Genomic DNA, 25,087 nt, shown 5'->3' with positions numbered 1-25,087 from the left:
CGCGATCTGACGAGAGCAGGCACATTCAGCTTAGAATGCCCGTTGACAGCTCCTCCTGCTTTCCTATGGGCTTTCTGCAGTGCGAACGCACCTCCGAAAAGGAAAGAAACCTACTCACGGCCTTAAAAGTCAACGGGACCTGGGATTCCCAGCCGGTCACCCATACTGGTACTTGCCAGGCCTCAAGCTGGCTGGCGGCCGCGATCTGACGAGAGCAGGCACATTCAGCTTAGAATGCCCGTTGACAGCTCCTCCTCCTTTCCTATGGGCTTTCTGCAGTGCGAACGCACCTCCGAAAAGGAAAGAAACCTACTCACGGCCTTAAAAGTCAACGGGACCTGGGATTCCCAGCCGGTCACCCATACTGGTACTTGCCAGGCCTCAAGCTGGCTGGCGGCCGCGATCTGACGAGAGCAGGCACATTCAGCTAAGAATGCCCGTTGACAGCGCCTCCTCCTTTCCTATGGGCTTTCTGCAGTGCGAACGCACCTCCGAAAAGGAAAGAAACCTACTCACGGCCTTAAAAGTCAACGGGACCTGGGATTCCCAGCCGGTCACCCATACTGGTACTTGCCAGGCCTCAAGCTGGCTGGCGGCCGCGATCTGACGAGAGCAGGCACATTCAGCTTAGAATGCCCGTTGACAGCTCCTCCTCCTTTCCTATGGGCTTTCTGCAGTGCGAACGCACCTCCGAAAAGGAAAGAAACCTACTCACGGCCTTAAAAGTCAACGGGACCTGGGATTCCCAGCCGGTCACCCATACTGGTACTTGCCAGGCCTCAAGCTGGCTGGCGGCCGCGATCTGACGAGAGCAGGCACATTCAGCTAAGAATGCCCGTTGACAGCGCCTCCTCCTTTCCTATGGGCTTTCTGCAGTGCGAACGCACCTCCGAAAAGGAAAGAAACCTACTCACGGCCTTAAAAGTCAACGGGACCTGGGATTCCCAGCCGGTCACCCATACTGGTACTTGCCAGGCCTCAAGCTGGCTGGCGGCCGCGATCTGACGAGAGCAGGCACATTCAGCTTAGAACGCCCGTTGACAGCTCCTCCTCCTTTCCTATGGGCTTTCTGCAGTGCGAACGCACCTCCGAAAAGGAAAGAAACCTACTCACGGCCTTAAAAGTCAACGGGACCTGGGATTCCCAGCCGCTCACCCATACTGGTACTTGCCAGGCCTCAAGCTGGCTGGCGGCCGCGATCTGACGAGAGCAGGCACATTCAGCTTAGAATGCCCGTTGACAGCTCCTCCTCCTTTCCTATGGGCTTTCTGCAGTGCGAACGCACCTCCGAAAAGGAAAGAAACCTACTCACGGCCTTAAAAGTCAACGGGACCTGGGATTCCCAGCCGGTCACCCATACTGGTACTTGCCAGGCCTCAAGCTGGCTGGTGGCCGCGATCTGACGAGAGCAGGCACATTCAGCTTAGAATGCCCGTTGACAGCTCCTCCTGCTTTCCTATGGGCTTTCTGCAGTGCAAACGCACCTCCGAAAAGGAAAGAAACCTACTCACGGCCTTAAAAGTCAACGGGACCTGGGATTCCCAGCCGGTCACCCATACTGGTACTTGCCAGGCCTCAAGCTGGCTGGCGGCCGCGATCTGACGAGAGCAGGCACATTCAGCTTAGAATGCCCATTGACAGCTCCTCCTCCTTTCCTATGGGCTTTCTGCAGTGCAAACGCACCTCCGAAAAGGAAAGAAACCTACTCACGGCCTTAAAAGTCAACGGGACCAGGGATTCCCAGCCGGTCACCCATACTGGTACTTGCCAGGCCTCAAGCTGGCTGGCGGCCGCGATCTGACGAGAGCAGGCACATTCAGCTTAGAATGCCCGTTGACAGCTCCTCCTCCTTTCCTATGGGCTTTCTGCAGTGCGAACGCACCTCCGAAAAGGAAAGAAACCTACTCACGGCCTTAAAAGTCAATGGGACCTGGGATTCCCAGCCGCTCACCCATACTGGTGCTTGCCAGGCCTCAAGCTGGCTGGCGGCCGCGATCTGACGAGAGCAGGCACATTCAGCTTAGAATGCCCGTTGACAGCTCCTCCTCCTTTCCTATGGGCTTTCTGCAGTGCGAACGCACCTCCGAAAAGGAAAGAAACCTACTCACTGCCTTAAAAGTCAACGGCACCTGGGATTCCCAGCCGGTCACCCATACTGGTACTTGCCAGGCCTCAAGCTGGCTGGCGGCCGCGATCTGACGAGAGCAGGCACATTCAGCTTAGAATGCCCGTTGACAGCTCCTCCTCCTTTCCTATGGGCTTTCTGCAGTGCGAACGCACCTCCGAAAAGGAAAGAAACCTACTCACGGCCTTAAAAGTCAACGGGACCTGGGATTCCCAGCCGGTCACCCATACTGGTACTTGCCAGGCCTCAAGCTGGCTGGTGGCCGCGATCTGACGAGAGCAGGCACATTCAGCTTAGAATGCCCGTTGACAGCTCCTCCTGCTTTCCTATGGGCTTTCTGCAGTGCGAACGCACCTCCGAAAAGGAAAGAAACCTACTCACGGCCTTAAAAGTCAACGGGACCTGGGATTCCCAGCCGGTCACCCATACTGGTACTTGCCAGGCCTCAAGCTGGCTGGCGGCCGCGATCTGACGAGAGCAGGCACATTCAGCTTAGAATGCCCATTGACAGCTCCTCCTCCTTTCCTATGGGCTTTCTGCAGTGCAAACGCACCTCCGAAAAGGAAAGAAACCTACTCACGGCCTTAAAAGTCAACGGGACCAGGGATTCCCAGCCGGTCACCCATACTGGTACTTGCCAGGCCTCAAGCTGGCTGGCGGCCGCGATCTGACGAGAGCAGGCACATTCAGCTTAGAATGCCCGTTGACAGCTCCTCCTCCTTTCCTATGGGCTTTCTGCAGTGCGAACGCACCTCCGAAAAGGAAAGAAACCTACTCACGGCCTTAAAAGTCAATGGGACCTGGGATTCCCAGCCGCTCACCCATACTGGTGCTTGCCAGGCCTCAAGCTGGCTGGCGGCCGCGATCTGACGAGAGCAGGCACATTCAGCTTAGAATGCCCGTTGACAGCTCCTCCTCCTTTCCTATGGGCTTTCTGCAGTGCGAACGCACCTCCGAAAAGGAAAGAAACCTACTCACGGCCTTAAAAGTCAACGGCACCTGGGATTCCCAGCCGGTCACCCATACTGGTACTTGCCAGGCCTCAAGCTGGCTGGCGGCCGCGATCTGACGAGAGCAGGCACATTCAGCTTAGAATGCCCGTTGACAGCTCCTCCTCCTTTCCTATGGGCTTTCTGCAGTGCGAACGCACCTCCGAAAAGGAAAGAAACCTACTCACGGCCTTAAAAGTCAACGGGACCTGGGATTCCCAGCCGGTCACCCATACTGGTACTTGCCAGGCCTCAAGCTGGCTGGCGGCCGCGATCTGACGAGAGCAGGCACATTCAGCTTAGAATGCCCGTTGACAGCTCCTCCTCCTTTCCTATGGGCTTTCTGCAGTGCGAACGCACCTCCGAAAAGGAAAGAAACCTACTCACGGCCTTAAACGTCAACGGGACCTGGGATTCCCAGCCGGTCACCCATACTGGTACTTGCCAGGCCTCAAGCTGGCTGGCGGCCGCGATCTGACGAGAGCAGGCACATTCAGCTTAGAATGCCCGTTGACAGCTCCTCCTCCTTTCCTATGGGCTTTCTGCAGTGCGAACGCACCTCCGAAAAGGAAAGAAACCTACTCACGGCCTTAAAAGTCAACGGGACCTGGGATTCCCAGCCGGTCACCCATACTGGTACTTGCCAGGCCTCAAGCTGGCTGGCAGCCGCGATCTGACGAGAGCAGGCACATTCAGCTTAGAATGCCCGTTGCCAGCTCCTCCTCCTTTCCTATGGGCTTTCTGCAGTGCGAACGCACCTCCGAAAAGGAAAGAAACCTACTCACGGCCTTAAAAGTCAACGGGACCTGGGATTCTCAGCCGGTCACCCATACTGGTACTTGCCAGGCCTCAAGCTGGCTGGCGGCCGCGATCTGACGAGAGCAGGCACATTCAGCTTAGAATGCCCGTTGACAGCTCCTCCTCCTTTCCTATGGGCTTTCTGCAGTGCGAACGCACCTCCGAAAAGGAAAGAAACCTACTCACGGCCTTAAAAGTCAACGGGACCTGGGATTCCCAGCCGGTCACCCATACTGGTACTTGCCAGGCCTCAAGCTGGCTGGCGGCCGTGATCTGACGAGAGCAGGCACATTCAGCTTAGAATGCCCGTTGACAGCTCCTCCTCCTTTCCTATGGGCTTTCTGCAGTGCGAACGCACCTCCGAAACGGAAAGAAACCTACTCACGGCCTTAAAAGTCAACGGGACCTGGGATTCCCAGCCGGTCACCCATACTGGTACTTGCCAGGCCTCAAGCTGGCTGGCGGCCGCGATCTGACGAGAGCAGGCACATTCAGCTTAGAATGCCCGTTGACAGCTCCTCCTCCTTTCCTATGGGCTTTCTGCAGTGCGAACGCACCTCCGAAAAGGAAAGAAACCTACTCACGGCCTTAAAAGTCAACGGGACCTGGGATTCCCAGCCGGTCACCCATACTGGTACTTGCCAGGCCTCAAGCTGGCTGGCGGCCGCGATCTGACGAGAGCAGGCACATTCAGCTTAGAATGCCCGTTGACAGCTCCTCCTCCTTTCCTATGGGCTTTCTGCAGTGCGAACGCACCTCCGAAAAGGAAAGAAACCTTCTCACGGCCTTAAAAGTCAACGGGACCTGGGATTCCCAGCTGGTCACCCATACTGGTACTTGCCAGGCCTCAAGCTGGCTGGCAGCCGCGATCTGACGAGAGCAGGCACATTCAGCTTAGAATGCCCGTTGACAGCTCCGCCTCCTTTCCTATGGGCTTTCTGCAGTGCGAACGCACCTCCGAAACGGAAAGAAACCTACTCACGGCCTTAAAAGTCAACGGGACCTGGGATTCCCAGCCGGTCACCCATACTGGTACTTGCCAGGCCTCAAGCTGGCTGGCGGCCGCGATCTGACGAGAGCAGGCACATTCAGCTTAGAATGCCCGTTGACAGCTCCTCTCCTTTCCTATGGGCTTTCTGCAGTGCGAACGCACCTCCGAAAAGGAATGAAACCTACTCACGGCCTTAAAAGTCAGTGGGACCTGGGATTCCCAGCCGGTCACCCATCCTGGTACTTGCCAGGCCTCAAGCTGGCTGGCGGCCGCGATCTGACGAGAGCAGGCACATTCAGCTTAGAATGCCCGTTGACAGCTCCTCCTCCTTTCCTATGGGCTTTCTGCAGTGAGAACGCACCTCCGAAAAGGAAAGAAACCTACTCACGGCCTTAAAAGTCAACGGGACCTGGGATTCCCAGCCAGTCACCCATACTGGTACTTGCCAGGCCTCAAGCTGGCTGGCGGCCGCGATCTGACGAGAGCAGGCACATTCAGCTTAGAATGCCCGTTGACAGCTCCTCCTCCTTTCCTATGGGCTTTCTGCAGTGCGAACGCACCTCCGAAACGGAAAGAAACCTACTCACGGCCTTAAAAGTCAACGGGACCTGGGATTCCCAGCCGGTCACCCATCCTGGTACTTGCCAGGCCTCAAGCTGGCTGGCGGCCGCGATCTGACGAGAGCAGGCACATTCAGCTTAGAATGCCCGTTGACAGCTCCTCCTCCTTTCCTATGGGCTTTCTGCAGTGAGAACGCACCTCCGAAACAGAAAGAAACCTACTCACGGCCTTAAAAGTCAACGGGACCTGGGATTCCCAGCCGGTCACCCATACTGGTACTTGCCAGGCCTCAAGCTGGTGGCGGCCGCAATCTGACGAGAGCAGGCACATTCAGCTTAGAATGCCCGTTGACAGCTCCTCCTCCTTTCCTATGGGCTTTCTGCAGTGCGAACGCACCTCCGAAACAGAAAGAAACCTACTCACGGCCTTAAAAGTCAACGGGACCTGGGATTCCCAGCCGGTCACCCATCCTGGTACTTGCCAGGCCTCAAGCTGGCTGGCGGCCGCGATCTGACGAGAGCAGGCACATTCAGCTTAGAATGCCCGTTGACAGCTCCTCCTCCTTTCCTATGGGCTTTCTGCAGTGAGAACGCACCTCCGAAAAGGAAAGTAACCTACTCACGGCCTTAAAAGTCAACGGGACCTGGGATTCCCAGCCGGTCACCCATCCTGGTACTTGCCAGGCCTCAAGCTGGCTGGCGGCCGCGATCTGACGAGAGCAGGCACATTCAGCTTAGAATGCCCGTTGACAGCTCCTCCTCCTTTCCTATGGGCTTTCTGCAGTGAGAACGCACCTCCGAAACAGAAAGAAACCTACTCACGGCCTTAAAAGTCAACGGGACCTGGGATTCCCAGCCGGTCACCCATACTGGTACTTGCCAGGCCTCAAGCTGGCTGGCGGCCGCGATCTGACGAGAGCAGGCACATTCAGCTTAGAATGCCCGTTGACAGCTCCTCCTCCTTTCCTATGGGCTTTCTGCAGTGCGAACGCACCTCAGAAAAGAAAAGAAACCTACTCACGGCCTTAAAAGTCAACGGGACCTGGGATTCCCAGCCGGTCACCCATACTGGTACTTGCCAGGCCTCAAGCTGGCTGGCGGCCGCGATCTGACGAGAGCAGGCACATTCAGCTTAGAATGTCCGTTGACAGCTCCTCCTCCTTTCCTATGGGCTTTCTGCAGTGCGAACGCACCTCCGAAAAGGAAAGAAACCTACTCACGGCCTTAAAAGTCAACAGGACCTGGGATTCCCAGCCTGTCACCCATACTGGTACTTGCCAGGCCTCAAGCTGGCTGGTGGCCGCGATCTGACAAGAGCAGGCACATTCAGCTTAGAATGCCCGTTGACAGCTCCTTCTCCTTTCCTATGGGCTTTCTGCAGTGCGAACGCACCTCCGAAAAGGAAAGCAACCTACTCACGGCCTTAAAAGTCAACGGGACCTGGGATTCCCAGCCGGTCACCCATACTGGTACTTGCCAGACCTCAAGCTGGCTGGCGGCCGTGATCTGACGAGAGCAGGCATATTCAGCTTAGAATTCCCGTTGACAGCTCCTCCTCCTTTCCTATGGGCTTTCTGCAGTGCGAACGCACCTCCGAAAAGGAAAGAAACCTACTCACGGCCTTAAAAGTCAACGGGACCTGGGATTCCCAGCCGGTCACCCATACTGGTACTTGCCAGGCCTCAAGCTGGCTGGCGGCCGCGATCTGACGAGAGCAGGCACATTCAGCTTAGAATGCCCGTTGACAGCTCCTCCTCCTTTCCTATGGGCTTTCTGCAGTGCGAACGCACCTCCGAAACGGAAAGAAACCTACTCACGGCCTTAAAAGTCAACGGGACCTGGGATTCCCAGCCGGTCACCCATACTGGTACTTGCCAGGCCTCAAGCTTGCTGGCGGCCGCGATCTGACGAGAGCAGGCACATTCAGCTTAGAATGCCCGTTGACAGCTCCTCCTCCTTTCCTATGGGCTTTCTGCAGTGCGAACGCACCTCCAAAAAGGAAAGAAACCTACTCACGGCCTTAAAAGTCAATGGGACCTGGGATTCCCAGCCGGTCACCCATACTGGTACTTGCCAGGCCTCAAGCTGGCTGGCGGCCGCGATCTGACGAGAGCAGGCACATTCAGCTTAGAATGCCCGTTGACAGCTCCTCCTCCTTTCCTATGGGCTTTCTGCAGTGCGAACGCACCTCCGAAAAGGAAAGAAACCTACTCACGGCCTTAAAAGTCAATGGGACCTGGGATTCCCAGCCGCTCACCCATACTGGTGCTTGCCAGGCCTCAAGCTGGCTGGCGGCCGCGATCTGACGAGAGCAGGCACATTCAGCTTAGAATGCCCGTTGACAGCTCCTCCTCCTTTCCTATGGGCTTTCTGCAGTGCGAACGCACCTCCGAAAAGGAAAGAAACCTACTCACGGCCTTAAAAGTCAACGGGACCTGGGATTCCCAGCCGGTCACCCATACTGGTACTTGCCAGGCCTCAAGCTGGCTGGCGGCCGCGATCTGACGAGAGCAGGCACATTCAGCTTAGAATGCCCGTTGACAGCTCCTCCTCCTTTCCTATGGGCTTTCTGCAGTGCGAACGCACCTCCGAAAAGGAAAGAAACCTACTCACGGCCTTAAAAGTCAACGGGACCTGGGATTCCCAGCCGGTCACCCATACTGGTACTTGCCAGGCCTCAAGCTGGCTGGCGGCCGCGATCTGACGAGAGCAGGCACATTCAGCTTAGAATGCCCGTTGACAGCTCCTCCTCCTTTCCTATGGGCTTTCTGCAGTGCGAACGCACCTCCGAAAAGGAAAGAAACCTACTCACGGCCTTAAAAGTCAACGGGACCTGGGATTCCCAGCCGGTCACCCATACTGGTACTTGCCAGGCCTCAAGCTGGCTGGCGGCCGCGATCTGACGAGAGCAGGCACATTCAGCTTAGAATGCCCGTTGACAGCTCCTCCTCCTTTCCTATGGGCTTTCTGCAGTGCGAACGCACCTCCGAAAAGGAAAGAAACCTACTCACGGCCTTAAAAGTCAACGGGACCTGGGATTCCCAGCCGGTCACCCATACTGGTACTTGCCAGGCCTCAAGCTGGCTGGCGGCCGCGATCTGACGAGAGCAGGCACATTCAGCTTAGAATGCCCGTTGACAGCTCCTCCTCCTTTCCTATGGGCTTTCTGCAGTGCGAACGCACCTCCGAAACGGAAAGAAACCTACTCACGGCCTTAAAAGTCAACGGGACCTGGGATTCCCAGCCGGTCACCCATACTGGTACTTGCCAGGCCTCAAGCTGGCTGGCGGCCGCGATCTGACGAGAGCAGGCACATTCAGCTTAGAATGCCCGTTGACAGCTCCTCCTCCTTTCCTATGGGCTTTCTGCAGTGCGAACGCACCTCCGAAAAGGAAAGAAACCTACTCACGGCCTTAAAAGTCAACGGGACCTGGGATTCCCAGCCGGTCACCCATACTGGTACTTGCCAGGCCTCAAGCTGGCTGGCGGCCGCGATCTGACGAGAGCAGGCACATTCAGCTTAGAATGCCCGTTGACAGCTCCTCCTCCTTTCCTATGGGCTTTCTGCAGTGCGAACGCACCTCCGAAAAGGAAAGAAACCTACTCACGGCCTTAAAAGTCAACGGGACCTGGGATTCCCAGCCGGTCACCCATACTGGTACTTGCCAGGCCTCAAGCTGGCTGGCGGCCGCGATCTGACGAGAGCAGGCACATTCAGCTTAGAATGCCCGTTGACAGCTCCTCCTCCTTTCCTATGGGCTTTCTGCAGTGCGAACGCACCTCCGAAAAGGAAAGAAACCTACTCACGGCCTTAAAAGTCAATGGGACCTGGGATTCCCAGCCGGTCACCCATACTGGTACTTGCCAGGCCTCAAGCTGGCTGGCGGCCGCGATCTGACGAGAGCAGGCACATTCAGCTTAGAATGCCCGTTGACAGCTCCTCCTCCTTTCCTATGGGCTTTCTGCAGTGCGAACGCACCTCCGAAAAGGAAAGAAACCTTCTCACGGCCTTAAAAGTCAACGGGACCTGGGATTCCCAGCTGGTCACCCATACTGGTACTTGCCAGGCCTCAAGCTGGCTGGCAGCCGCGATCTGACGAGAGCAGGCACATTCAGCTTAGAATGCCCGTTGACAGCTCCGCCTCCTTTCCTATGGGCTTTCTGCAGTGCGAACGCACCTCCGAAACGGAAAGAAACCTACTCACGGCCTTAAAAGTCAACGGGACCTGGGATTCCCAGCCGGTCACCCATACTGGTACTTGCCAGGCCTCAAGCTGGCTGGCGGCCGCGATCTGACGAGAGCAGGCACATTCAGCTTAGAATGCCCGTTGACAGCTCCTCTCCTTTCCTATGGGCTTTCTGCAGTGCGAACGCACCTCCGAAAAGGAAAGAAACCTACTCACGGCCTTAAAAGTCAATGGGACCTGGGATTCCCAGCCGGTCACCCATCCTGGTACTTGCCAGGCCTCAAGCTGGCTGGCGGCCGCGATCTGACGAGAGCAGGCACATTCAGCTTAGAATGCCCGTTGACAGCTCCTCCTCCTTTCCTATGGGCTTTCTGCAGTGAGAACGCACCTCCGAAAAGGAAAGAAACCTACTCACGGCCTTAAAAGTCAACGGGACCTGGGATTCCCAGCCAGTCACCCATACTGGTACTTGCCAGGCCTCAAGCTGGCTGGCGGCCGCGATCTGACGAGAGCAGGCACATTCAGCTTAGAATGCCCGTTGACAGCTCCTCCTCCTTTCCTATGGGCTTTCTGCAGTGCGAACGCACCTCCGAAACGGAAAGAAACCTACTCACGGCCTTAAAAGTCAACGGGACCTGGGATTCCCAGCCGGTCACCTATCCTGGTACTTGCCAGGCCTCAAGCTGGCTGGCGGCCGCGATCTGACGAGAGCAGGCACATTCAGCTTAGAATGCCCGTTGACAGCTCCTCCTCCTTTCCTATGGGCTTTCTGCAGTGAGAACGCACCTCCGAAACAGAAAGAAACCTACTCACGGCCTTAAAAGTCAACGGGACCTGGGATTCCCAGCCGGTCACCCATACTGGTACTTGCCAGGCCTCAAGCTGGCTGGCGGCCGCGATCTGACGAGAGCAGGCACATTCAGCTTAGAATGCCCGTTGACAGCTCCTCCTCCTTTCCTATGGGCTTTCTGCAGTGCGAACGCACCTCCGAAACGGAAAGAAACCTACTCACGGCCTTAAAAGTCAACGGGACCTGGGATTCCCAGCCGGTCACCCATCCTGGTACTTGCCAGGCCTCAAGCTGGCTGGCGGCCGCGATCTGACGAGAGCAGGCACATTCAGCTTAGAATGCCCGTTGACAGCTCCTCCTCCTTTCCTATGGGCTTTCTGCAGTGAGAACGCACCTCCGAAAAGGAAAGAAACCTACTCACGGCCTTAAAAGTCAACGGGACCTGGGATTCCCAGCCGGTCACCCATCCTGGTACTTGCCAGGCCTCAAGCTGGCTGGCGGCCGCGATCTGACGAGAGCAGGCACATTCAGCTTAGAATGCCCGTTGACAGCTCCTCCTCCTTTCCTATGGGCTTTCTGCAGTGAGAACGCACCTCCGAAACAGAAAGAAACCTACTCACGGCCTTAAAAGTCAACGGGACCTGGGATTCCCAGCCGGTCACCCATACTGGTACTTGCCAGGCCTCAAGCTGGCTGGCGGCCGCGATCTGACGAGAGCAGGCACATTCAGCTTAGAATGCCCGTTGACAGCTCCTCCTCCTTTCCTATGGGCTTTCTGCAGTGCGAACGCACCTCAGAAAAGAAAAGAAACCTACTCACGGCCTTAAAAGTCAACGGGACCTGGGATTCCCAGCCGGTCACCCATACTGGTATTTGCCAGGCCTCAAGCTGGCTGGCGGCCGCGATCTGACGAGAGCAGGCACATTCAGCTTAGAATGTCCGTTGACAGCTCCTCCTCCTTTCCTATGGGCTTTCTGCAGTGCGAACTCACCTCCGAAAAGGAAAGAAACCTACTCACGGCCTTAAAAGTCAACAGGACCTGGGATTCCCAGCCTGTCACCCATACTGGTACTTGCCAGGCCTCAAGCTGGCTGGCGGCCGCGATCTGACGAGAGCAGGCACATTCAGCTTAGAATGCCCGTTGACAGCTCCTTCTCCTTTCCTATGGGCTTTCTGCAGTGCGAACGCACCTCCGAAAAGGAAAGAAACCTACTCACGGCCTTAAAAGTCAACGGGACCTGGGATTCCCAGCCGGTCACCCATACTGGTACTTGCCAGACCTCAAGCTGGCTGGCGGCCGTGATCTGACGAGAGCAGGCATATTCAGCTTAGAATTCCCGTTGACAGCTCCTCCTCCTTTCCTATGGGCTTTCTGCAGTGCGAATGCACCTCCGAAAAGGAAAGAAACCTACTCACGGCCTTAAAAGTCAACGGGACCTGGGATTCCCAGCCGGTCACCCATACTGGTACTTGCCAGGCCTCAAGCTGGCTGGCGGCCGCGATCTGACGAGAGCAGGCACATTCAGCTTAGAATGCCCGTTGACAGCTCCTCCTCCTTTCCTATGGGCTTTCTGCAGTGCGAACGCACCTCCGAAACGGAAAGAAACCTACTCACGGCCTTAAAAGTCAACGGGACCTGGGATTCCCAGCCGGTCACCCATACTGGTACTTGCCAGGCCTCAAGCTGGCTGGCGGCCGCGATCTGACGAGAGCAGGCACATTCAGCTTAGAATGCCCGTTGACAGCTCCTCCTCCTTTCCTATGGGCTTTCTGCAGTGCGAACGCACCTCCGAAAAGGAAATAAACCTACTCATGGCCTTAAAAGTCAACGTGACCTGGGATTCCCAGCCGGTCACCCATACTGGTACTTGCCAGGCCTCAAGCTGGCTGGCGGCCGCGATCTGACGAGAGCAGGCACATTCAGCTTAGAATGCCCGTTGACAGCTCCTCCTCCTTTCCTATGGGCTTTCTGCAGTGCGAACGCACCTCCGAAACGGAAAGAAACCTACTCACGGCCTTAAAAGTCAACGGGACCTGGGATTCCCAGCCGGTCACCCATACTGGTACTTGCCAGGCCTCAAGCTTGCTGGCGGCCGCGATCTGACGAGAGCAGGCACATTCAGCTTAGAATGCCCGTTGACAGCTCCTCCTCCTTTCCTATGGGCTTTCTGCAGTGCGAACGCACCTCCAAAAAGGAAAGAAACCTACTCACGGCCTTAAAAGTCAATGGGACCTGGGATTCCCAGCCGGTCACCCATACTGGTACTTGCCAGGCCTCAAGCTGGCTGGCGGCCGCGATCTGACGAGAGCAGGCACATTCAGCTTAGAATGCCCGTTGACAGCTCCTCCTCCTTTCCTATGGGCTTTCTGCAGTGCGAACGCACCTCCGAAAAGGAAAGAAACCTACTCACGGCCTTAAAAGTCAATGGGACCTGGGATTCCCAGCCGCTCACCCATACTGGTGCTTGCCAGGCCTCAAGCTGGCTGGCGGCCGCGATCTGACGAGAGCAGGCACATTCAGCTTAGAATGCCCGTTGACAGCTCCTCCTCCTTTCCTATGGGCTTTCTGCAGTGCGAACGCACCTCCGAAAAGGAAAGAAACCTACTCACGGCCTTAAAAGTCAACGGGACCTGGGATTCCCAGCCGGTCACCCATACTGGTACTTGCCAGGCCTCAAGCTGGCTGGCGGCCGCGATCTGACGAGAGCAGGCACATTCAGCTTAGAATGCCCGTTGATAGCTCCTCCTCCTTTCCTATGGGCTTTCTGCAGTGCGAACGCACCTCCGAAAAGGAAAGAAACCTACTCACGGCCTTAAAAGTCAACGGGACCTGGGATTCCCAGCCGGTCACCCATACTGGTACTTGCCAGGCCTCAAGCTGGCTGGCGGCCGCGATCTGACGAGAGCAGGCACATTCAGCTTAGAATGCCCGTTGACAGCTCCTCCTCCTTTCCTATGGGCTTTCTGCAGTGCGAACGCACCTCCGAAAAGGAAAGAAACCTACTCACGGCCTTAAAAGTCAACGGGACCTGAGATTCCCAGCCGGTCACCCATACTGGTACTTGCCAGGCCTCAAGCTGGCTGGCGGCCGCGATCTGACGAGAGCAGGCACATTCAGCTTAGAATACCCGTTGACAGCTCCTCCTCCTTTCCTATGGGCTTTCTGCAGTGCGAACGCACCTCCGAAAAGGAAAGAAACCTACTCACGGCCTTAAAAGTCAACGGGACCTGGGATTCCCAGCCGGTCACCCATACTGGTACTTGCCAGGCCTCAAGCTGGCTGGCGGCCGCGATCTGACGAGAGCAGGCACATTCAGCTAAGAATGCCCGTTGACAGCGCCTCCTCCTTTCCTATGGGCTTTCTGCAGTGCGAACGCACCTCTGAAAAGGAAAGAAACCTACTCACGGCCTTAAAAGTCAACGGGACCTGGGATTCCCAGCCGGTCACCCATACTGGTACTTGCCAGGCCTCAAGCTGGCTGGCGGCCGCGATCTGACGAGAGCAGGCACATTCAGCTTAGAATGCCCGTTGACAGCTCCTCCTCCTTTCCTATGGGCTTTCTGCAGTGCGAACGCACCTCCGAAAAGGAAAGAAACCTACTCACGGCCTTAAAAGTCAACGGGACCTGGGATTCCCAGCCGCTCACCCATACTGGTGCTTGCCAGGCCTCAAGCTGGCTGGCGGCCGCGATCTGACGAGAGCAGGCACATTCAGCTTAGAACGCCCGTTGACAGCTCCTTCTCCTTTCCTATGGGCTTTCTGCAGTGCGAACGCACCTCCGAAAAGGAAAGAAACCTACTCACGGCCTTAAAAGTCAACGGGACCTGGGATTCCCAGCCGGTCACCCATACTGGTACTTGCCAGGCCTCAAGCTGGCTGGCGGCCGCGATCTGACGAGAGCAGGCACATTCAGCTTAGAATGCCCGTTGACAGCTCCTCCTCCTTTCCTATGGGCTTTCTGCAGTGCGAACGCACCTCCGAAAAGGAAAGAAACCTACTCACGGCCTTAAAAGTCAACGGGACCTGGGATTCCCAGCCGGTCACCCATACTGGTACTTGCCAGGCCTCAAGCTGGCTGGCGGCCGCGATCTGACGAGAGCAGGCACATTCAGCTTAGAATGCCCGTTGACAGCTCCTCCTGCTTTCCTATGGGCTTTCTGCAGTGCGAACGCACCTCCGAAAAGGAAAGAAACCTACTCACGGCCTTAAAAGTCAACGGGACCTGGGATTCCCAGCCGGTCACCCATACTGGTACTTGCCAGGCCTCAAGCTGGCTGGCGGCCGCGATCTGACGAGAGCAGGCACATTCAGCTTAGAATGCCCGTTGACAGCTCCTCCTCCTTTCCTATGGGCTTTCTGCAGTGCAAACGCACCTCCGAAAAGGAAAGAAACCTACTCACGGCCTTAAAAGTCAACGGGACCAGGGATTCCCAGCCGGTCACCCATACTGGTACTTGCCAGGCCTCAAGCTGGCTGGCGGCCGCGATCTGACGAGAGCAGGCACATTCAGCTTAGAATGCCCGTTGACAGCTCCTCCTCCTTTCCTATGGGCTTTCTGCAGTGCGAACGCACCTCCGAAAAGGAAAGAAACCTACTCACGGCCTTAAAAGTCAATGGGACCTGGGATTCCCAGCCGCTCACCCATACTGGTGCTTGCCAGGCCTCAAGCTGGCTGGCGGCCGCGATCTGAGGAGAGCAGGCACATTCAGCTTAGAATGCCCGTTGACAGCTCCTCCTCCTTTCCTATGGGCTTTCTGCAGTGCGAACGCACCTCCGAAAAGGAAAGAAACCTACTCACGGCCTTAAAAGTCAACGGCACCTGGGATTCCCAGCCGGTCACCCATACTGGTACTTGCCAGGCCTCAAGCTGGCTGGCGGCCGCGATCTGACGAGAGCAGGCACATTCAGCTTAGAATGCCCGTTGACAGCTCCTCCTCCTTTCCTATGGGCTTTCTGCAGTGCGAACGCACCTCCGAAAAGGAAAGAAACCTACTCACGGCCTTAAAAGTCAACGGGACCTGGGATTCCCAGCCGGTCACCCATACTGGTACTTGCCAGGCCTCAAGCTGGCTGGCGGCCGCGATCTGACGAGAGCAGGCACATTCAGCTTAGAATGCCCTTTGACAGCTCCTCCTCCTTTCCTATGGGCTTTCTGCAGTGCGAACGCACCTCCGAAAAGGAAAGAAACCTACTCACGGCCTTCAAAGTCAACGGGACCTGGGATTCCCAGCCGGTCACCCATACTGGTACTTGCCAGGCCTCAAGCTGGCTGGCGGCCGCGATCTGACGAGAGCAGGCACATTCAGCTTAGAATGCCCGTTGACAGCTCCTCCTCCTTTCCTATGGGCTTTCTGCAGTGCGAACGCACCTCCGAAACGGAAAGAAACCTACTCACGGCCTTAAAAGTCAACGGGACCTGGGATTCCCAGCCGGTCACCCATACTGGTACTTGCCAGGCCTCAAGCTGGCTGGCGGCCGCGATCTGACGAGAGCAGGCACATTCAGCTTAGAATGCCCGTTGACAGCTCCTCCTCCTTTCCTATGGGCTTTCTGCAGTGCGAACGCACCTCCGAAAAGGAAAGAAACCTACTCACGGCCTTAAAAGTCAACGGGACCTGGGATTCCCAGCCGGTCACCCATACTGGTACTTGCCAGGCCTCAAGCTGGCTGGCGGCCGCGATCTGACGAGAGCAGGCACATTCAGCTTAGAATTCCCGTTGACAGCTCCTCCTCCTTTCCTATGGGCTTTCTGCAGTGCGAACGCACCTCCGAAAAGGAAAGAAACCTACTCACGGCCTTAAAAGTCAACGGGACCTGGGATTCCCAGCCGGTCACCCATACTGGTACTTGCCAGGCCTCAAGCTGGCTGGCGGCCGCGATCTGACGAGAGCAGGCACATTCAGCTTAGAATGCCCGTTGACAGCTCCTCCTCCTTTCCTATGGGCTTTCTGCAGTGCGAACGCACCTCCGAAAAGGAAAGAAACCTACTCACGGCCTTAAAAGTCAATGGGACCTGGGATTCCCAGCCGGTCACCCATACTGGTACTTGCCAGGCCTCAAGCTGGCTGGCGGCCGCGATCTGACGAGAGCAGGCACATTCAGCTTAGAATGCCCGTTGACAGCTCCTCCTCCTTTCCTATGGGCTTTCTGCAGTGCGAACGCACCTCCGAAAAGGAAAGAAACCTTCTCATGGCCTTAAAAGTCAACGGGACCTGGGATTCCCAGCTGGTCACCCATACTGGTACTTGCCAGGCCTCAAGCTGGCTGGCAGCCGCGATCTGACGAGAGCAGGCACATTCAGCTTAGAATGCCCGTTGACAGCTCCGCCTCCTTTCCTATGGGCTTTCTGCAGTGCAAACGCACCTCCGAAACGGAAAGAAACCTACTCACGGCCTTAAAAGTCAACGGGACCTGGGATTCCCAGCCGGTCACCCATACTGGTACTTGCCAGGCCTCAAGCTGGCTGGCGGCCGCGATCTGACGAGAGCAGGCACATTCAGCTTAGAATGCCCGTTGACAGCTCCTCTCCTTTCCTATGGGCTTTCTGCAGTGCGAACGCACCTCCGAAAAGGAAAGAAACCTACTCACGGCCTTAAAAGTCAACGGGACCTGGGATTCCCAGCCAGTCACCCATACTGGTACTTGCCAGGCCTCAAGCTGGCTGGCGGCCGCGATCTGACGAGAGCAGGCACATTCAGCTTAGAATGCCCGTTGACAGCTCCTCCTCCTTTCCTATGGGCTTTCTGCAGTGCGAACGCACCTCCGAAACGGAAAGAAACCTACTCACGGCCTTAAAAGTCAACGGGACCTGGGATTCCCAGCCGGTCACCCATCCTGGTACTTGCCAGGCCTCAAGCTGGCTGGCGGCCGCGATCTGACGAGAGCAGGCACATTCAGCTTAGAATGCCCGTTGACAGCTCCTCCTCCTTTCCTATGGGCTTTCTGCAGTGAGAACGCACCTCCGAAACAGAAAGAAACCTACTCACGGCCTTAAAAGTCAACGGGACCTGGGATTCCCAGCCGGTCACCCATACTGGTACTTGCCAGGCCTCAAGCTGGCTGGCGGCCGCGATCTGACGAGAGCAGGCACATTCAGCTTAGAATGCCCGTTGACAGCTCCTCCTCCTTTCCTATGGGCTTTCTGCAGTGCGAACGCACCTCCGAAACGGAAAGAAACCTACTCACGGCCTTAAAAGTCAACGGGACCTGGGATTCCCAGCCGGTCACCCATCCTGGTACTTGCCAGGCCTCAAGCTGGCTGGCGGCCGCGATCTGACGAGAGCAGGCACATTCAGCTTAGAATGCCCGTTGACAGCTCCTCCTCCTTTCCTATGGGCTTTCTGCAGTGCGAACGCACCTCAGAAAAGAAAAGAAACCTACTCACGGCCTTAAAAGTCAATGGGACCTGGGATTCCCAGCCGGTCACCCATACTGGTACTTGCCAGGCCTCAAGCTGGCTGGCGGCCGCGATCTGACGAGAGCAGGCACATTCAGCTTAGAATGTCCGTTGACAGCTCCTCCTCCTTTCCTATGGGCTTTCTGCAGTGCGAACGCACCTCCGAAAAGGAAAGAAACCTACTCACGGCCTTAAAAGTCAACAGGACCTGGGATTCCCAGCCTGTCACCCATACTGGTACTTGCCAGGCCTCAAGCTGGCTGGCGGCCGCGATCTGACGAGAGCAGGCACATTCAGCTTAGAATGCCCGTTGACAGCTCCTTCTCCTTTCCTATGGGCTTTCTGCAGTGCGAACGCACCTCCGAAAAGGAAAGAAACCTACTCACGGCCTTAAAAGTCAACGGGACCTGGGATTCCCAGCCGGTCACCCATACTGGTACTTGCCATACCTCAAGCTGGCTGGCGGCCGTGATCTGACGAGAGCAGGCATATTCAGCTTAGAATTCCCGTTGACAGCTCCTCCTCCTTTCCTATGGGCTTTCTGCAGTGCGAATGCACCTCCGAAAAGGAAAGAAACCTACTCACGGCCTTAAAAGTCAACGGGACCTGGGATTCCCAGCCAGTCACCCATACTGGTACTTGCCAGGCCTCAAGCTGGCTGGCAGCCGCGATCTGACGAGAGCAGGCACATTCAGCTTAGAATGCCCGTTGACAGCTCCTCCTCCTTTCCTATGGGCTTTCTGCAGTGCGAACGCACCTCCGAAAAGGAAAGAAACCTACTCACGGCCTTAAAAGTCAACGGGACCTGGGATTCCCAGCCGGTCACCCATACTGGTACTTGCCAGGCCTCAAGCTGGCTGGCGGCCGCGATCTGACGAGAGCAGGCACATTCAGCTTAGAATGCCCGTTGACAGCTCCTCCTGCTTTCCTATGGGCTTTCTGCAGTGCGAACGCACCTCCGAAAAGGAAAGAAACCTACTCACGGCCTTAAAAGTCAACGGGACCTGGGATTCCCAGCCGGTCACCCATACTGGTACTTGCCAGGCCTCAAGCTGGCTGGCGGCCGCGATCTGACGAGAGCAGGCACATTCAGCTTAGAATGCCCGTTGACAGCTCCTCCTCCTTTCCTATGGGCTTTCTGCAGTGCAAACGCACCTCCGAAAAGGAAAGAAACCTACTCACGGCCTTAAAAGTCAACGGGACCAGGGATTCCCAGCCGGTCACCCATACTGGTACTTGCCAGGCCTCAAGCTGGCTGGCGGCCGCGATCTGACGAGAGCAGGCACATTCAGCTTAGAATGCCCGTTGACAGCTCCTCCTCCTTTCCTATGGGCTTTCTGCAGTGCGAACGCACCTCCGAAAAGGAAAGAAACCTACTCACGGCCTTCAAAGTCAACGGGACCTGGGATTCCCAGCCGGTCACCCATACTGGTACTTGCCAGGCCTCAAGCTGGCTGGCGGCCGCGATCTGACGAGAGCAGGCACATTCAGCTTAGAACGCCCGTTGACAGCTCCTCCTCCTTTCCTATGGGCTTTCTGCAGTGCGAACGCACCTCCGAAACGGAAAGAAACCTACTCACGGCCTTAAAAGTCAACGGGACCTGGGATTCCCAGCCGGTCACCCATACTGGTACTTGCCAGGCCTCAAGCTGGCTGGCGGCCGCGATCTGACGAGAGCAGGCACATTCAGCTTAGAATGCCCGTTGACAGCTCCTCCTCCTTTCCTATGGGCTTTCTGCAGTGCGAACGCACCTCCGAAAAGGAAAGAAACCTACTCACGGCCTTAAAAGTCAACGGGACCTGGGATTCCCAGCCGGTCACCCATACTGGTACTTGCCAGGCCTCAAGCTGGCTGGCGGCCGCGATCTGACGAGAGCAGGCACATTCAGCTTAGAATTCCCGTTGACAGCTCCTCCTCCTTTCCTATGGGCTTTCTGCAGTGCGAACGCACCTCCGAAAAGGAAAGAAACCTACTCACGGCCTTAAAAGTCAACGGGACCTGGGATTCCCAGCCGGTCACCCATACTGGTACTTGCCAGGCCTCAAGCTGGCTGGCGGCCGCGATCTGACGAGAGCAGGCACATTCAGCTTAGAATGCCCGTTGACAGCTCCTCCTCCTTTCCTATGGGCTTTCTGCAGTGCGAACGCACCTCCGAAAAGGAAAGAAACCTACTCACGGCCTTAAAAGTCAATGGGACCTGGGATTCCCAGCCGGTCACCCATACTGGTACTTGCCAGGCCTCAAGCTGGCTGGCGGCCGCGATCTGACGAGAGCAGGCACATTCAGCTTAGAATGCCCGTTGACAGCTCCTCCTCCTTTCCTATGGGCTTTCTGCAGTGCGAACGCACCTCCGAAAAGGAAAGAAACCTTCTCACGGCCTTAAAAGTCAACGGGACCTGGGATTCCCAGCTGGTCACCCATACTGGTACTTGCCAGGCCTCAAGCTGGCTGGCAGCCGCGATCTGACGAGAGCAGGCACATTCAGCTTAGAATGCCCGTTGACAGCTCCTCCTCCTTTCCTATGGACTTTCTGCAGTGAGAACGCACCTCCGAAAAGGAAAGAAACCTACTCACGGCCTTAAAAGTCAACGGGACCTGGGATTCCCAGCCAGTCACCCATACTGGTACTTGCCAGGCCTCAAGCTGGCTGGCGGCCGCGATCTGACGAGAGCAGGCACATTCAGCTTAGAATGCCCGTTGACAGCTCCTCCTCCTTTCCTATGGGCTTTCTGCAGTGCGAACGCACCTCCGAAACGGAAAGAAACCTACTCACGGCCTTAAAAGTCAACGGGACCTGGGATTCCCAGCCGGTCACCCATCCTGGTACTTGCCAGGCCTCAAGCTGGCTGGCGGCCGCGATCTGACGAGAGCAGGCACATTCAGCTTAGAATGCCCGTTGACAGCTCCTCCTCCTTTCCTATGGGCTTTCTGCAGTGAGAACGCACCTCCGAAACAGAAAGAAACCTACTCACGGCCTTAAAAGTCAACGGGACCTGGGATTCCCAGCCGGTCACCCATACTGGTACTTGCCAGGCCTCAAGCTGGCTGGCGGCCGCGATCTGACGAGAGCAGGCACATTCAGCTTAGAATGCCCGTTGACAGCTCCTCCTCCTTTCCTATGGGCTTTCTGCAGTGCGAACGCACCTCCGAAACGGAAAGAAACCTACTCACGGCCTTAAAAGTCAACGGGACCTGGGATTCCCAGCCGGTCACCCATCCTGGTACTTGCCAGGCCTCAAGCTGGCTGGCGGCCGCGATCTGACGAGAGCAGGCACATTCAGCTTAGAATGCCCGTTGACAGCTCCTCCTCCTTTCCTATGGGCTTTCTGCAGTGCGAACGCACCTCAGAAAAGAAAAGAAACCTACTCACGGCCTTAAAAGTCAACGGGACCTGGGATTCCCAGCCGGTCACCCATACTGGTACTTGCCAGGCCTCAAGCTGGCTGGCGGCCGCGATCTGACGAGAGCAGGCACATTCAGCTTAGAATGTCCGTTGACAGCTCCTCCTCCTTTCCTATGGGCTTTCTGCAGTGCGAACGCACCTCCGAAAAGGAAAGAAACCTACTCACGGCCTTAAAAGTCAACAGGACCTGGGATTCCCAGCCTGTCACCCATACTGGTACTTGCCAGGCCTCAAGCTGGCTGGCGGCCGCGATCTGACGAGAGCAGGCACATTCAGCTTAGAATGCCCGTTGACAGCTCCTTCTCCTTTCCTATGGGCTTTCTGCAGTGCGAACGCACCTCCGAAAAGGAAAGAAACCTACTCACGGCCTTAAAAGTCAACGGGACCTGGGATTCCCAGCCGGTCACCCATACTGGTACTTGCCATACCTCAAGCTGGCTGGCGGCCGTGATCTGACGAGAGCAGGCATATTCAGCTTAGAATTCCCGTTGACAGCTCCTCCTCCTTTCCTATGGGCTTTCTGCAGTGCGAATGCACCTCCGAAAAGGAAAGAAACCTACTCACGGCCTTAAAAGTCAACAGGACCTGGGATTCCCAGCCAGTCACCCATACTGGTACTTGCCAGGCCTCAAGCTGGCTGGCAGCCGCGATCTGACGAGAGCAGGCACATTCAGCTTAGAATGCCCGTTGACAGCTCCTCCTCCTTTCCTATGGGCTTTCTGCAGTGCGAACGCACCTCCGAAAAGGAAAGAAACCTACTCACGGCCTTAAAAGTCAACGGGACCTGGGATTCCCAGCCGGTCACCCATACTGGTACTTGCCAGGCCTCAAGCTGGCTGGCGGCCGCGATCTGACGAGAGCAGGCACATTCAGCTTAGAATGCCCGTTGACAGCTCCTCCTGCTTTCCTATGGGCTTTCTGCAGTGCGAACGCACCTCCGAAAAGGAAAGAAACCTACTCACGGCCTTAAAAGGCAACGGGACCTGGGATTCCCAGCCGGTCACCCATACTGGTACTTGCCAGGCCTCAAGCTGGCTGGCGGCCGCGATCTGACGAGAGCAGGCACATTCAGCTTAGAATGCCCGTTGACAGCTCCTCCTCCTTTCCTATGGGCTTTCTGCAGTGCAAACGCACCTCCGAAAAGGAAAGAAACCTACTCACGGCCTTAAAAGTCAACGGGACCAGGGATTCCCAGCCGGTCACCCATACTGGTACTTGCCAGGCCTCAAGCTGGCTGGCGGCCGCGATCTGACGAGAGCAGGCACATTCAGCTTAGAATGCCCGTTGACAGCTCCTCCTCCTTTCCTATGGGCTTTCTGCAGTGCGAACGCACCTCCGAAAAGGAAAGAAACCTACTCACGGCCTTAAAAGTCAATGGGACCTGGGATTCCCAGCCGCTCACCCATACTGGTGCTTGCCAGGCCTCAAGCTGGCTGGCGGCCGCGATCTGAGGAGAGCAGGCACATTCAGCTTAGAATGCCCGTTGACAGCTCCTCCTCCTTTCCTATGGGCTTTCTGCAGTGCGAACGCACCTCCGAAATTGAAAGAAACCTACTCACGGCCTTAAAAGTCAACGGGACCTGGGTTTCCCAGCCGGTCACCCATACTGGTACTTGCCAGGCCTCAAGCTGGCTGGCGGCCGCGATCTGACGAGAGCAGGCACATTCAGCTTAGAATGCCCGTTGACAGCTCCTCCTCCTTTCCTATGGGCTTTCTGCAGTGCGAACGCACCTCCGAAACGGAAAGAAACCTACTCACGGCCTTAAAAGTCAACGGGACCTGGGATTCCCAGCCGGTCACCCATACTGGTACTTGCCAGGCCTCAAGCTGGCTGGCGGCCGCGATCTGACGAGAGCAGGCACATTCAGCTTAGAATGCCCGTTGACAGCTCCTCCTCCTTTCCTATGGGCTTTCTGCAGTGCGAACGCACCTCCGAAAAGGAAAGAAACCTACTCACGGCCTTAAAAGTCAATGGGACCTGGGATTCCCAGCCGGTCACCCATACTGGTACTTGCCAGGCCTCAAGCTGGCTGGCAGCCGCGATCTGACGAGAGCAGGCACATTCAGCTTAGAATGCCCGTTGACAGCTCCTCCTCCTTTCCTATGGGCTTTCTGCAGTGCGAACGCACCTCCGAAAAGGAAAGAAACCTACTCACGGCCTTAAAAGTCAACGGGACCTGGGATTCCCAGCCGGTCACCCATACTGGTACTTGCCAGGCCTCAAGCTGGCTGGCGGCCGCGATCTGACAAGAGCAGGCACATTCAGCTTAGAATGCCCGTTGACAGCTCCTCCTCCTTTCCTATGGGCTTTCTGCAGTGCGAACGCACCTCCGAAAAGGAAAGGAACCTACTCACGGCCTTAAAAGTCAACGGGACCTGGGATTCCCAGCCGGTCACCCATACTGGTACTTGCCAGGCCTCAAGCTGGCTGGCGGCTGCGATCTGACGAGAGCAGGCACATTCAGCTTAGAATGCCCGTTGACAGCTCCTCCTCCTTTCCTATGGGCTTTCTGCAGTGCGAACGCACCTCCGAAAAGGAAAGAAACCTACTCACGGCCTTAAAAGTCAACGGGACCTGGGATTCCCAGCCGGTCACCCATACTTGTACTTGCCAGGCCTCAAGCTGGCTGGCGGCCGCGATCTGACGAGAGCAGGCACATTCAGCTTAGAATGCCCGTTGACAGCTCCTCCTCCTTTCCTATGGGCTTTCTGCAGTGCGAACGCACCTCCGAAACGGAAAGAAACCTACTCACGGCCTTAAAAGTCAACGGGACCTGGGATTCCCAGCCCGTCACCCATACTGGTACTTGCCAGGCCTCAAGCTGGCTGGCGGCCGCGATCTGACGAGAGCAGGCACATTCAGCTTAGAATGCCCGTTGACAGCTCCTCCTCCTTTCCTATGGGCTTTCTGCAGTGCGAACGCACCTCCGAAAAGGAAAGAAACCTACTCACGGCCTTAAAAGTCAACGTGACCTGGGATTCCCAGCCGGTCACCCATCCTGGTACTTGCCAGGCCTCAAGCTGGCTGGCGGCCGCGATCTGACGAGAGCAGGCACATTCAGCTTAGAATGCCCGTTGACAGCTCCTCCTCCTTTCCTATGGGCTTTCTGCAGTGCGAACGCACCTCCGAAACGGAAAGAAACCTACTCACGGCCTTAAAAGTCAACGGGACCTGGGATTCCCAGCCGGTCACCCATCCTGGTACTTGCCAGGCCTCAAGCTGGCTGGCGGCCGCGATCTGACGAGAGCAGGCACATTCAGCTTAGAATGCCCGTTGACAGCTCCTCCTCCTTTCCTATGGGCTTTCTGCAGTGCGAACGCACCTCCGAAACGGAAAGAAACCTACTCACGGCCTTAAAAGTCAACGGGACCTGGGTTTCCCAGCCGGTCACCCATACTGGTACTTGCCAGGCCTCAAGCTGGCTGGCGGCCGCGATCTGACGAGAGGAGGCACATTCAGCTTAGAATGCCCGTTGACAGCTCCTCCTCCTTTCCTATGGGCTTTCTGCAGTGCGAACGCACCTCCGAAACGGAAAGAAACCTACTCACGGCCTTAAAAGTCAACGGGACCTGGGATTCCCAGCCGGTCACCCATACTGGTACTTGCCAGGCCTCAAGCTGGCTGGCGGCCGCGATCTGACGAGAGCAGGCACATTCAGCTTAGAATGCCCGTTGACAGCTCCTCCTCCTTTCCTATGGGCTTTCTGCAGTGCGAACGCACCTCCGAAAAGGAAAGAAACCTACTCACGGCCTTAAAAGTCAATGGGACTGGGATTCCCAGCCGGTCACCCATACTGGTACTTGCCAGGCCTCAAGCTGGCTGGCAGCCGCGATCTGACGAGAGCA

At 56.5% G+C, this 25,087-nt stretch overlaps 109 pseudogenes; all 109 read right to left on the bottom strand.

Moving 5' to 3' along the window:
- Positions 1–127: 127 nt before the first annotated feature.
- Positions 128–246, bottom strand: LOC136598433 (5S ribosomal RNA; annotated as a pseudogene).
- Positions 247–326: 80 nt separating this feature from the next.
- LOC136598476 (5S ribosomal RNA) lies at positions 327–445 on the bottom strand (annotated as a pseudogene).
- An 80-nt stretch (positions 446–525) lies between these two features.
- Positions 526–644, bottom strand: LOC136598432 (5S ribosomal RNA; annotated as a pseudogene).
- Positions 645–724: 80 nt separating this feature from the next.
- Positions 725–843, bottom strand: LOC136598475 (5S ribosomal RNA; annotated as a pseudogene).
- Positions 844–923: 80 nt separating this feature from the next.
- On the bottom strand, positions 924–1,042 carry LOC136598511 (5S ribosomal RNA; annotated as a pseudogene).
- An 80-nt stretch (positions 1,043–1,122) lies between these two features.
- On the bottom strand, positions 1,123–1,241 carry LOC136598576 (5S ribosomal RNA; annotated as a pseudogene).
- An 80-nt stretch (positions 1,242–1,321) lies between these two features.
- On the bottom strand, positions 1,322–1,440 carry LOC136598588 (5S ribosomal RNA; annotated as a pseudogene).
- An 80-nt stretch (positions 1,441–1,520) lies between these two features.
- LOC136598484 (5S ribosomal RNA) lies at positions 1,521–1,639 on the bottom strand (annotated as a pseudogene).
- An 80-nt stretch (positions 1,640–1,719) lies between these two features.
- On the bottom strand, positions 1,720–1,838 carry LOC136598462 (5S ribosomal RNA; annotated as a pseudogene).
- A 279-nt stretch (positions 1,839–2,117) lies between these two features.
- Positions 2,118–2,236, bottom strand: LOC136598501 (5S ribosomal RNA; annotated as a pseudogene).
- An 80-nt stretch (positions 2,237–2,316) lies between these two features.
- Positions 2,317–2,435, bottom strand: LOC136598587 (5S ribosomal RNA; annotated as a pseudogene).
- An 80-nt stretch (positions 2,436–2,515) lies between these two features.
- LOC136598482 (5S ribosomal RNA) lies at positions 2,516–2,634 on the bottom strand (annotated as a pseudogene).
- Positions 2,635–2,714: 80 nt separating this feature from the next.
- On the bottom strand, positions 2,715–2,833 carry LOC136598461 (5S ribosomal RNA; annotated as a pseudogene).
- A 279-nt stretch (positions 2,834–3,112) lies between these two features.
- Positions 3,113–3,231, bottom strand: LOC136598500 (5S ribosomal RNA; annotated as a pseudogene).
- Positions 3,232–3,311: 80 nt separating this feature from the next.
- LOC136598431 (5S ribosomal RNA) lies at positions 3,312–3,430 on the bottom strand (annotated as a pseudogene).
- Positions 3,431–3,510: 80 nt separating this feature from the next.
- LOC136598481 (5S ribosomal RNA) lies at positions 3,511–3,629 on the bottom strand (annotated as a pseudogene).
- An 80-nt stretch (positions 3,630–3,709) lies between these two features.
- LOC136598531 (5S ribosomal RNA) lies at positions 3,710–3,828 on the bottom strand (annotated as a pseudogene).
- An 80-nt stretch (positions 3,829–3,908) lies between these two features.
- Positions 3,909–4,027, bottom strand: LOC136598517 (5S ribosomal RNA; annotated as a pseudogene).
- An 80-nt stretch (positions 4,028–4,107) lies between these two features.
- Positions 4,108–4,226, bottom strand: LOC136598543 (5S ribosomal RNA; annotated as a pseudogene).
- An 80-nt stretch (positions 4,227–4,306) lies between these two features.
- LOC136598429 (5S ribosomal RNA) lies at positions 4,307–4,425 on the bottom strand (annotated as a pseudogene).
- Positions 4,426–4,505: 80 nt separating this feature from the next.
- On the bottom strand, positions 4,506–4,624 carry LOC136598428 (5S ribosomal RNA; annotated as a pseudogene).
- An 80-nt stretch (positions 4,625–4,704) lies between these two features.
- Positions 4,705–4,823, bottom strand: LOC136598467 (5S ribosomal RNA; annotated as a pseudogene).
- An 80-nt stretch (positions 4,824–4,903) lies between these two features.
- On the bottom strand, positions 4,904–5,022 carry LOC136598427 (5S ribosomal RNA; annotated as a pseudogene).
- Positions 5,023–5,101: 79 nt separating this feature from the next.
- Positions 5,102–5,220, bottom strand: LOC136598571 (5S ribosomal RNA; annotated as a pseudogene).
- Positions 5,221–5,300: 80 nt separating this feature from the next.
- LOC136598515 (5S ribosomal RNA) lies at positions 5,301–5,419 on the bottom strand (annotated as a pseudogene).
- Positions 5,420–5,499: 80 nt separating this feature from the next.
- On the bottom strand, positions 5,500–5,618 carry LOC136598483 (5S ribosomal RNA; annotated as a pseudogene).
- An 80-nt stretch (positions 5,619–5,698) lies between these two features.
- LOC136598586 (5S ribosomal RNA) lies at positions 5,699–5,816 on the bottom strand (annotated as a pseudogene).
- An 80-nt stretch (positions 5,817–5,896) lies between these two features.
- On the bottom strand, positions 5,897–6,015 carry LOC136598471 (5S ribosomal RNA; annotated as a pseudogene).
- Positions 6,016–6,095: 80 nt separating this feature from the next.
- On the bottom strand, positions 6,096–6,214 carry LOC136598459 (5S ribosomal RNA; annotated as a pseudogene).
- Positions 6,215–6,294: 80 nt separating this feature from the next.
- Positions 6,295–6,413, bottom strand: LOC136598426 (5S ribosomal RNA; annotated as a pseudogene).
- An 80-nt stretch (positions 6,414–6,493) lies between these two features.
- Positions 6,494–6,612, bottom strand: LOC136598504 (5S ribosomal RNA; annotated as a pseudogene).
- A 478-nt stretch (positions 6,613–7,090) lies between these two features.
- LOC136598425 (5S ribosomal RNA) lies at positions 7,091–7,209 on the bottom strand (annotated as a pseudogene).
- Positions 7,210–7,289: 80 nt separating this feature from the next.
- On the bottom strand, positions 7,290–7,408 carry LOC136598554 (5S ribosomal RNA; annotated as a pseudogene).
- Positions 7,409–7,488: 80 nt separating this feature from the next.
- Positions 7,489–7,607, bottom strand: LOC136598537 (5S ribosomal RNA; annotated as a pseudogene).
- A 279-nt stretch (positions 7,608–7,886) lies between these two features.
- Positions 7,887–8,005, bottom strand: LOC136598424 (5S ribosomal RNA; annotated as a pseudogene).
- Positions 8,006–8,085: 80 nt separating this feature from the next.
- LOC136598422 (5S ribosomal RNA) lies at positions 8,086–8,204 on the bottom strand (annotated as a pseudogene).
- Positions 8,205–8,284: 80 nt separating this feature from the next.
- LOC136598421 (5S ribosomal RNA) lies at positions 8,285–8,403 on the bottom strand (annotated as a pseudogene).
- An 80-nt stretch (positions 8,404–8,483) lies between these two features.
- Positions 8,484–8,602, bottom strand: LOC136598420 (5S ribosomal RNA; annotated as a pseudogene).
- Positions 8,603–8,682: 80 nt separating this feature from the next.
- LOC136598418 (5S ribosomal RNA) lies at positions 8,683–8,801 on the bottom strand (annotated as a pseudogene).
- An 80-nt stretch (positions 8,802–8,881) lies between these two features.
- On the bottom strand, positions 8,882–9,000 carry LOC136598417 (5S ribosomal RNA; annotated as a pseudogene).
- Positions 9,001–9,080: 80 nt separating this feature from the next.
- On the bottom strand, positions 9,081–9,199 carry LOC136598416 (5S ribosomal RNA; annotated as a pseudogene).
- Positions 9,200–9,279: 80 nt separating this feature from the next.
- LOC136598536 (5S ribosomal RNA) lies at positions 9,280–9,398 on the bottom strand (annotated as a pseudogene).
- An 80-nt stretch (positions 9,399–9,478) lies between these two features.
- LOC136598466 (5S ribosomal RNA) lies at positions 9,479–9,597 on the bottom strand (annotated as a pseudogene).
- Positions 9,598–9,677: 80 nt separating this feature from the next.
- Positions 9,678–9,796, bottom strand: LOC136598415 (5S ribosomal RNA; annotated as a pseudogene).
- Positions 9,797–9,875: 79 nt separating this feature from the next.
- Positions 9,876–9,994, bottom strand: LOC136598478 (5S ribosomal RNA; annotated as a pseudogene).
- An 80-nt stretch (positions 9,995–10,074) lies between these two features.
- Positions 10,075–10,193, bottom strand: LOC136598514 (5S ribosomal RNA; annotated as a pseudogene).
- Positions 10,194–10,273: 80 nt separating this feature from the next.
- LOC136598480 (5S ribosomal RNA) lies at positions 10,274–10,392 on the bottom strand (annotated as a pseudogene).
- An 80-nt stretch (positions 10,393–10,472) lies between these two features.
- On the bottom strand, positions 10,473–10,591 carry LOC136598414 (5S ribosomal RNA; annotated as a pseudogene).
- An 80-nt stretch (positions 10,592–10,671) lies between these two features.
- On the bottom strand, positions 10,672–10,790 carry LOC136598447 (5S ribosomal RNA; annotated as a pseudogene).
- Positions 10,791–10,870: 80 nt separating this feature from the next.
- LOC136598435 (5S ribosomal RNA) lies at positions 10,871–10,989 on the bottom strand (annotated as a pseudogene).
- An 80-nt stretch (positions 10,990–11,069) lies between these two features.
- On the bottom strand, positions 11,070–11,188 carry LOC136598413 (5S ribosomal RNA; annotated as a pseudogene).
- An 80-nt stretch (positions 11,189–11,268) lies between these two features.
- LOC136598585 (5S ribosomal RNA) lies at positions 11,269–11,387 on the bottom strand (annotated as a pseudogene).
- Positions 11,388–11,865: 478 nt separating this feature from the next.
- Positions 11,866–11,984, bottom strand: LOC136598412 (5S ribosomal RNA; annotated as a pseudogene).
- An 80-nt stretch (positions 11,985–12,064) lies between these two features.
- On the bottom strand, positions 12,065–12,183 carry LOC136598410 (5S ribosomal RNA; annotated as a pseudogene).
- Positions 12,184–12,263: 80 nt separating this feature from the next.
- Positions 12,264–12,382, bottom strand: LOC136598568 (5S ribosomal RNA; annotated as a pseudogene).
- Positions 12,383–12,462: 80 nt separating this feature from the next.
- On the bottom strand, positions 12,463–12,581 carry LOC136598553 (5S ribosomal RNA; annotated as a pseudogene).
- An 80-nt stretch (positions 12,582–12,661) lies between these two features.
- Positions 12,662–12,780, bottom strand: LOC136598535 (5S ribosomal RNA; annotated as a pseudogene).
- A 279-nt stretch (positions 12,781–13,059) lies between these two features.
- On the bottom strand, positions 13,060–13,178 carry LOC136598502 (5S ribosomal RNA; annotated as a pseudogene).
- Positions 13,179–13,258: 80 nt separating this feature from the next.
- LOC136598409 (5S ribosomal RNA) lies at positions 13,259–13,377 on the bottom strand (annotated as a pseudogene).
- Positions 13,378–13,457: 80 nt separating this feature from the next.
- On the bottom strand, positions 13,458–13,576 carry LOC136598523 (5S ribosomal RNA; annotated as a pseudogene).
- An 80-nt stretch (positions 13,577–13,656) lies between these two features.
- On the bottom strand, positions 13,657–13,775 carry LOC136598473 (5S ribosomal RNA; annotated as a pseudogene).
- An 80-nt stretch (positions 13,776–13,855) lies between these two features.
- Positions 13,856–13,974, bottom strand: LOC136598407 (5S ribosomal RNA; annotated as a pseudogene).
- Positions 13,975–14,253: 279 nt separating this feature from the next.
- Positions 14,254–14,372, bottom strand: LOC136598406 (5S ribosomal RNA; annotated as a pseudogene).
- An 80-nt stretch (positions 14,373–14,452) lies between these two features.
- LOC136598405 (5S ribosomal RNA) lies at positions 14,453–14,571 on the bottom strand (annotated as a pseudogene).
- Positions 14,572–14,651: 80 nt separating this feature from the next.
- On the bottom strand, positions 14,652–14,770 carry LOC136598404 (5S ribosomal RNA; annotated as a pseudogene).
- An 80-nt stretch (positions 14,771–14,850) lies between these two features.
- On the bottom strand, positions 14,851–14,969 carry LOC136598460 (5S ribosomal RNA; annotated as a pseudogene).
- A 279-nt stretch (positions 14,970–15,248) lies between these two features.
- Positions 15,249–15,367, bottom strand: LOC136598499 (5S ribosomal RNA; annotated as a pseudogene).
- Positions 15,368–15,447: 80 nt separating this feature from the next.
- Positions 15,448–15,566, bottom strand: LOC136598574 (5S ribosomal RNA; annotated as a pseudogene).
- An 80-nt stretch (positions 15,567–15,646) lies between these two features.
- Positions 15,647–15,765, bottom strand: LOC136598403 (5S ribosomal RNA; annotated as a pseudogene).
- Positions 15,766–15,845: 80 nt separating this feature from the next.
- Positions 15,846–15,964, bottom strand: LOC136598402 (5S ribosomal RNA; annotated as a pseudogene).
- An 80-nt stretch (positions 15,965–16,044) lies between these two features.
- LOC136598494 (5S ribosomal RNA) lies at positions 16,045–16,163 on the bottom strand (annotated as a pseudogene).
- An 80-nt stretch (positions 16,164–16,243) lies between these two features.
- LOC136598401 (5S ribosomal RNA) lies at positions 16,244–16,362 on the bottom strand (annotated as a pseudogene).
- An 80-nt stretch (positions 16,363–16,442) lies between these two features.
- Positions 16,443–16,561, bottom strand: LOC136598534 (5S ribosomal RNA; annotated as a pseudogene).
- Positions 16,562–16,641: 80 nt separating this feature from the next.
- LOC136598465 (5S ribosomal RNA) lies at positions 16,642–16,760 on the bottom strand (annotated as a pseudogene).
- An 80-nt stretch (positions 16,761–16,840) lies between these two features.
- On the bottom strand, positions 16,841–16,959 carry LOC136598400 (5S ribosomal RNA; annotated as a pseudogene).
- A 79-nt stretch (positions 16,960–17,038) lies between these two features.
- On the bottom strand, positions 17,039–17,157 carry LOC136598513 (5S ribosomal RNA; annotated as a pseudogene).
- Positions 17,158–17,237: 80 nt separating this feature from the next.
- LOC136598423 (5S ribosomal RNA) lies at positions 17,238–17,356 on the bottom strand (annotated as a pseudogene).
- An 80-nt stretch (positions 17,357–17,436) lies between these two features.
- Positions 17,437–17,555, bottom strand: LOC136598398 (5S ribosomal RNA; annotated as a pseudogene).
- Positions 17,556–17,635: 80 nt separating this feature from the next.
- On the bottom strand, positions 17,636–17,754 carry LOC136598411 (5S ribosomal RNA; annotated as a pseudogene).
- Positions 17,755–17,834: 80 nt separating this feature from the next.
- LOC136598583 (5S ribosomal RNA) lies at positions 17,835–17,953 on the bottom strand (annotated as a pseudogene).
- A 478-nt stretch (positions 17,954–18,431) lies between these two features.
- LOC136598527 (5S ribosomal RNA) lies at positions 18,432–18,550 on the bottom strand (annotated as a pseudogene).
- An 80-nt stretch (positions 18,551–18,630) lies between these two features.
- LOC136598396 (5S ribosomal RNA) lies at positions 18,631–18,749 on the bottom strand (annotated as a pseudogene).
- Positions 18,750–18,829: 80 nt separating this feature from the next.
- On the bottom strand, positions 18,830–18,948 carry LOC136598395 (5S ribosomal RNA; annotated as a pseudogene).
- An 80-nt stretch (positions 18,949–19,028) lies between these two features.
- On the bottom strand, positions 19,029–19,147 carry LOC136598458 (5S ribosomal RNA; annotated as a pseudogene).
- An 80-nt stretch (positions 19,148–19,227) lies between these two features.
- On the bottom strand, positions 19,228–19,346 carry LOC136598510 (5S ribosomal RNA; annotated as a pseudogene).
- An 80-nt stretch (positions 19,347–19,426) lies between these two features.
- LOC136598394 (5S ribosomal RNA) lies at positions 19,427–19,545 on the bottom strand (annotated as a pseudogene).
- Positions 19,546–19,625: 80 nt separating this feature from the next.
- Positions 19,626–19,744, bottom strand: LOC136598493 (5S ribosomal RNA; annotated as a pseudogene).
- Positions 19,745–19,824: 80 nt separating this feature from the next.
- LOC136598393 (5S ribosomal RNA) lies at positions 19,825–19,943 on the bottom strand (annotated as a pseudogene).
- An 80-nt stretch (positions 19,944–20,023) lies between these two features.
- On the bottom strand, positions 20,024–20,142 carry LOC136598532 (5S ribosomal RNA; annotated as a pseudogene).
- An 80-nt stretch (positions 20,143–20,222) lies between these two features.
- Positions 20,223–20,341, bottom strand: LOC136598464 (5S ribosomal RNA; annotated as a pseudogene).
- Positions 20,342–20,421: 80 nt separating this feature from the next.
- LOC136598512 (5S ribosomal RNA) lies at positions 20,422–20,540 on the bottom strand (annotated as a pseudogene).
- An 80-nt stretch (positions 20,541–20,620) lies between these two features.
- On the bottom strand, positions 20,621–20,739 carry LOC136598399 (5S ribosomal RNA; annotated as a pseudogene).
- An 80-nt stretch (positions 20,740–20,819) lies between these two features.
- Positions 20,820–20,938, bottom strand: LOC136598392 (5S ribosomal RNA; annotated as a pseudogene).
- Positions 20,939–21,018: 80 nt separating this feature from the next.
- Positions 21,019–21,137, bottom strand: LOC136598387 (5S ribosomal RNA; annotated as a pseudogene).
- An 80-nt stretch (positions 21,138–21,217) lies between these two features.
- LOC136598503 (5S ribosomal RNA) lies at positions 21,218–21,336 on the bottom strand (annotated as a pseudogene).
- Positions 21,337–21,814: 478 nt separating this feature from the next.
- Positions 21,815–21,933, bottom strand: LOC136598560 (5S ribosomal RNA; annotated as a pseudogene).
- Positions 21,934–22,013: 80 nt separating this feature from the next.
- On the bottom strand, positions 22,014–22,132 carry LOC136598391 (5S ribosomal RNA; annotated as a pseudogene).
- Positions 22,133–22,212: 80 nt separating this feature from the next.
- LOC136598495 (5S ribosomal RNA) lies at positions 22,213–22,331 on the bottom strand (annotated as a pseudogene).
- Positions 22,332–22,411: 80 nt separating this feature from the next.
- Positions 22,412–22,530, bottom strand: LOC136598457 (5S ribosomal RNA; annotated as a pseudogene).
- Positions 22,531–22,809: 279 nt separating this feature from the next.
- On the bottom strand, positions 22,810–22,928 carry LOC136598468 (5S ribosomal RNA; annotated as a pseudogene).
- Positions 22,929–23,008: 80 nt separating this feature from the next.
- On the bottom strand, positions 23,009–23,127 carry LOC136598390 (5S ribosomal RNA; annotated as a pseudogene).
- Positions 23,128–23,207: 80 nt separating this feature from the next.
- On the bottom strand, positions 23,208–23,326 carry LOC136598567 (5S ribosomal RNA; annotated as a pseudogene).
- Positions 23,327–23,406: 80 nt separating this feature from the next.
- On the bottom strand, positions 23,407–23,525 carry LOC136598549 (5S ribosomal RNA; annotated as a pseudogene).
- Positions 23,526–23,605: 80 nt separating this feature from the next.
- Positions 23,606–23,724, bottom strand: LOC136598581 (5S ribosomal RNA; annotated as a pseudogene).
- An 80-nt stretch (positions 23,725–23,804) lies between these two features.
- LOC136598519 (5S ribosomal RNA) lies at positions 23,805–23,923 on the bottom strand (annotated as a pseudogene).
- Positions 23,924–24,003: 80 nt separating this feature from the next.
- Positions 24,004–24,122, bottom strand: LOC136598575 (5S ribosomal RNA; annotated as a pseudogene).
- Positions 24,123–24,202: 80 nt separating this feature from the next.
- On the bottom strand, positions 24,203–24,321 carry LOC136598486 (5S ribosomal RNA; annotated as a pseudogene).
- An 80-nt stretch (positions 24,322–24,401) lies between these two features.
- Positions 24,402–24,520, bottom strand: LOC136598374 (5S ribosomal RNA; annotated as a pseudogene).
- Positions 24,521–24,799: 279 nt separating this feature from the next.
- On the bottom strand, positions 24,800–24,918 carry LOC136598389 (5S ribosomal RNA; annotated as a pseudogene).
- Between the last annotated feature and the right edge of the window lie 169 nt (positions 24,919–25,087).

Source organism: Eleutherodactylus coqui, unplaced genomic scaffold (genome assembly GCF_035609145.1).
Source record: "Eleutherodactylus coqui strain aEleCoq1 unplaced genomic scaffold, aEleCoq1.hap1 HAP1_SCAFFOLD_581, whole genome shotgun sequence".
NCBI lineage: Eukaryota > Metazoa > Chordata > Amphibia > Anura > Eleutherodactylidae > Eleutherodactylus > Eleutherodactylus coqui.
The sequence above is the reverse complement of the archived record's forward strand: the minus strand, read 5'-3'. Positions and strand labels throughout refer to the sequence as shown.